The sequence below is a fragment of the Trematomus bernacchii genome, unplaced genomic scaffold, assembly GCF_902827165.1.
Source record: "Trematomus bernacchii unplaced genomic scaffold, fTreBer1.1, whole genome shotgun sequence".
In the NCBI taxonomy this organism is placed as follows: Eukaryota; Metazoa; Chordata; class Actinopteri; order Perciformes; family Nototheniidae; genus Trematomus; species Trematomus bernacchii.
Genome location: NW_022987656.1, coordinates 6,756,745 through 6,762,381, shown reverse-complemented (window position 1 = coordinate 6,762,381; position 5,637 = coordinate 6,756,745).

Genomic DNA, 5,637 nt, shown 5'->3' with positions numbered 1-5,637 from the left:
TGCAATATATAAATACCGTTAATAACTGTGTAATATACCTGGCTGCTAAATCCTTAGAACTGTTGCAAGGTGTGTATTTTGTATTTTGTAAATTGTGTAATTTGCTGCTGTTAAATACCAACCACCTATGTGCAATATGTGCTAGATGTGCAATATAGATGCCATTAATAACTGTTTTTTTTTTAATTATGTAACTTTTTATTTTTTATTATATATTTTTTAAATTACATCATAACTTAGTACTTTTTTACTTTTTCTGTGGCTCTTTTTCCTGCTGTAACTACGCAAATTTCCCCTCCGTGGGACTAATAAAGGTATTCTGATTCTGATTCACCGCTCAAATCCCTCACTTTAATAAAAACCATTTTGCATTGTCAAACTCCATATAATCCTTAACTAAATCTGCACTTTAAGGTTTTACAGGACCTCCGTCAGCTATAAGCTAATTTGTAATAGCTGCACACAGTTATCATGCTGTACATGATAACCACAGCACTGAAACTGCACTTGTAAAGGTCTTAAATTACATTCATTTAAACACAGACAGTGGCAGAATATCAGTTTTAGTATTATTAGATCTCAGCGCTGCATTTGACACTGTTGACCACAACATATTGCTCGACCGTCTAGAAAACTGGGTGGGAGTTTCAGGAACAGCTCTAAATTGGTTTAGTACCTACTTAAAGGACAGAAAAAACGTTGTCTCAATAGGCAACTACACATCAACTTTGACAAATATGTCATGCGGGGTTCCTCAAGGCTCCATCTTAGGACCTTTGCTTTTTTATATTTATATGCTACCTCTGGCTGAAATTATTAAAAAGAGCGATCTAAGCTATCACATCTATGCAGACGACACCCAGATTTATTTTTAAAATCACACCAGGAGACTATTCTCCGATTAGAACACTGAGCAAGTGCATTGAGCACATCACTGACCGGATGACTCAGAACGTTCTCCAACTGAACAAACAAAAAACTGAGATCATTGTTTTTGGAGCAAAGAAGGACCGATTAAAAGTAATCGCAGAGCTTCAGTCGGCAGACTACAAAACCACTAATAAAGCCAGAAATCTAGGTGTCGTGATGGACTCAGACCTGAATTTCAACAGCCACATTACAACAGTCATTAGGTCTGCTTATTATCACCTGAAGAATATATCGAGGATTAAAAAACTAATGTCACAACAGGACTTAGAAAAGCTTGTCCATGCTTTTATTTTCAGTAGACTCGACTACTGCAATAGTGTATTCACAGGGCTGACAAAAAAATCCATCAGAGAACTGCAGCTGATTCAGAACGCTGCTGCACGTGTCCTCACTAACACTAAAAGAGTGGATCACATCAGTCCGGTTCTGAAATCTTTACATTGGCTTCCAGTCGGCCAAAGAATTGATTTTAAAGTACTATTGCTAGTTTTTAAATCATTACATGGTTTAGGACCAAAGTATATTGATGAACTCCTACACAATTACGAGCCATCAAGGTGCCTCAGGTCTTCTGGGACGGGTCTGCTATCAGTTCCGAGAGTAACAACAAAACATGGAGAGGCAGCATTTAGCTATTATGCCCCGACACTCTGGAACAAACTACCCAAATCATGCACGTCCGCAGAAACGCTTACCATTTTTAAATCGAGACTAAAAACATATCTCTTTGCCGCTGCTTTTAATTGAGCTGCTCATATTCGAACTACAGTATGCCTTTTAAACATGTATTGTACACCTGTGGTGTTTATTTTTATTATTTTATTATCTTTGCTTTGTAATGCCTGTTGTAAAATGCCATTTTATAAAACGGACAAGTCAAATCAAGCAATCTGATTGGTTCTTAGCAGTTGCAGTTTGCTTTTCAAACTGGAACAAGTAAGCAGCGGAGAAGTAACGGGGCAGAAACCCTCCTTTTTACGCAACGGTCCAGACATAGACATCAAACGGCAAAAACATATTCAGTGTGCAGTTCCTTTGGCATTAGGGCAGGGATATTTAGATACTTTCCAAGGTTTGACATAATGAATTGTGCTACTTTTAAAGCAAGCAACGATGTTTTCAAATCTGTAATCAAAAAGGTCCGCAAAAACGCTATCGACCAATCAGATTGCTTGATTTGACTTGTCCGTTTTATAAATATATTTACATTTCTTCCGTTACGAAACAAACTTACAAAGGATAAGATGGAAACATTTAAGATTAACTTCGACCTCCGGGGGGGTCTTACTATGGAGGAGTGGATTGAGGAGTGCCTATCTCCAGAAAAAAAAGCACCTAAACGACGACATGCAGAGCTACGTGAAGAGCAGGTAGACCAACTGGAAAAGTACCCCCATTCAAAAGCTTTCTGATGCGGGTCCGCTTCGCGTCGGGCCGAAACACGCCCCTTAACTGTGATATAATGGCCATATACCACGGCCTGTCGTGAGCTATTGCTTAAATATAATGTGTTTTTACTGTATTTATTCATAAAAAGTATTTTAATTTGTTTTGTAAAGCACTTTGAATTGTCGCGTACAGAAAAGTGCTATATAAATAAACTTGCCTTGCCTTGCCTTGCCTTGCCTTGTACAAGATACCATTCGTGATGGTAAATGGCAGTTGAGGTGACCATGTAAAAGTTCTACTCTGCTTGAGCCATGCAGAATATCTCTCTCAGCATGAGCACCTCTAATAAGATCCTTCAACAGCTCTAAATACCTTTTAAAAATATTTGCTTTTAGGAATCTTGACATCTGTCCTTAGAGTCAGAGCTTAAGAAACAGTCACAGTTTTGTTCGAAAAGCTGGTTTCATGCCCTGCCTTCATTCGGTTCAATTTGCTCTCGCCCGAGGGTTTGGCAAGTTTGATAAAACATAAGATAAGTTCCTGGCAGTGGCTCAGGAGTAAACTGTAGTGCTTATAGTTCACACTGCGATCTGCCGCGAATGAGAGGGAGCTGTGTGCAAGATGAGCGACACACACACACACACACACACACACACACACACACACACACACACACACACACACTTGGGGCGGGGAATATACCAGTTGGGTCACTATCACCGGTGTCACTTTATGCCACAATATGGTTAAAAAACACAGACATTCAGGCTCAATCAGGAATAGAACAACTACGGAAAACAGAATCAGTGCTGTCAATCTGTTTGATAAAACATGCGAGAGATCAAGTGTGTGTGTGTGTGTGTGTGTGTGTGTGTGTGTGTGTGTGTGTGTGTGTGTGTGTGTGTGTGTGTGTGTGTGTGTGTGTGTGTGTGTGTGTGTGTGTGTGTGTGTGTGTGTGTGTGTGTGTGTGTGTGTGTGTGTGTGTGTGTGTGTGTGTGTGTGTGTGTGTGTCAGACACATCTGGTCTTATGGTCTCTGTGCTGTCCATCCACACAGCACAACAGGCCACCTTTTACTGCCCCACCAACGGCCATAAAACACACATGCCTGAGTGTGTCTGTGTGTAATCATCTCTTCCTTTCCTGCCTTTTCCCTCTCTGCTCTCTTTTTTTCCTCCAGAACCAAAGTTCAAAAGACTTTTGTTTGCCTCCTTTTCTCTCTCTCTTTTATTACTTCTCTCTGTATTCCTCCCTAGTCAGTCCCCAGACTATTCCCTGACAGATAATCGGCAAATGCTTTCCAGGTCCTGTGAAGACAGTGACAGCATTGTCTATTTATGTCGTTATTTGTTTGTATTATTTACACTCTGATCAATGTGTGATCAAAGATGTTTTTTTTGTGCTAAATCTCTCTAAAAAGGTCAGATTTCACTTGTTTTGCATCAATCTTGATACAGGGTACTTATTATATTTTATAGTTTGGATTCCTAAAGCTTTTAGTCTACTATCCCATCATTCAAGGGTGGTTTTCACTATAAGTAATGTTTTTCTTTTGGACGGACACTATAATTTACATTTTTTTACTATGTTCAATCTGAATTTACTTTAAAATAAAACAAATCTATATTGATTCTGACTTTTCTACATCCAACTCACAGGTGTATCATTGCTTTGAGAACAAAGATTATTAATGTACCCCTTTTAGAAGTGAAGTTATAGTCATTTGTTCTGGGAAGGTCATTTTCGAGCCTGAGGCCTGGAAAACAGGCTCAGGGCTTAACAGGTTAAATTATTTAAGCTCTCTCTTTTTGCAAGGCCACTCCAAGAAAGGTGCAATTGTCAAACTGACTTCCACTACTCACTACTGATTCCTTAACTTAAAGGTGGGGTAGGTAATTTTGGAGAAACCAGCTCGAGTGCACAAGAATTTGAAAATACACAACCGGAAAAAATCTGCCACTTCCTTACAGAGCCCCTCCTCCAACACACACGAACGCGCACATGACCAATGAGGGCACGAGATAAGTTTGTGCACAGATGGAAGGCTGACAGGCAGGTAGGCCATCCAGTTATTTTAGCCGGGCCGGCTAAAATGATTGGTCGTGCTTTTTACAGTACTACGGCTTCCACAGATGAAATTTTTTTATGGATTTTTTGTCAAAGCACTTAAGATATTCATTGCTATCGGGATGTTAAGAGCATTCCATGGAATATAACAAAAAGTGTATCTCGAGCCGGTTTCTCAAACTTACCTACCCCACCTTTAAGGTTAATTTATTTCTTGTTTTGTTGGCCCTTTAAATTGGGACGAACATGCTGGTTGGTCATTGGCTGTCTTTGTTTGCAACTTTTTGGCTAAGATAAAGGAGGAGACACCACATTGTTAGTATTCAGATGCTTAACTTGAGTAAAAGTACAAATTCATTTTCAGAAAAATGTACTTAAAGTATTAAGAAAGTAATTGTTGTGCAGGAAAATTGCCTTTGTTTGCATATAATTATATAAAAAAAATGTGACATTTCTAGATAATATTGTTGCAACAAGTAGTATTTCACTCTTGTAACAATATTATTATTGAATTTAGTTTTTAAAATATAACGAACATTACACATACATAAAACGGTCAGTCTAGGTGAAAGATACAGTGTACAATCAAATGAATAGGCATGTAAATAAACACAGGTCAGTATACAGATGATACATGGATAACAAAGTACAGAAATCTGAAAGAAATCTGAAAGACTATGACGTGGGCTACTACACTTTATAATCTTATTCCCGTTGCCCCCCTCCCCGCCCCGCTCTTGAGTTGTATTGATCATTACCAACATTCTTTTTCAAAAACTCCATGAAGCTCCCCCAGATATTTTCAAAAACTGCCAGCTGACAGATCCTTAATATATTTATTCATATTTGGTTTGTTAGTATTTCACTCTTGTAGATAAAGTTCTGATTTACTTTTTGTAAAATATTTAAGTAATTTGACTCTTTTGTGACTTAAAGTGGACCTATCATGCTATATTTAAATGATATATTGTAGGGCCATACCTATATAAGGTATATTTATACGTTTCTGTTTTCAAAATACCAAACAGATCATGCATTTTAGCCATGCCTCATTTTGCTCAATTTGACATTTTTTAGCTCTGTTTTTGCAAGGGCAGATTTAGTGAGAACAGCACCACTTACAGGCCTGGCATATGTACTACAGCATCTCCAGCGCTTTCGAACGGCAATGGCCGTGGCTGTCTCCTCCTGATTGGTGGAGTTGGCCCAATAGCCGTAGCGCCACTGTCCTGACGTCAGGACAGTGTTCAAA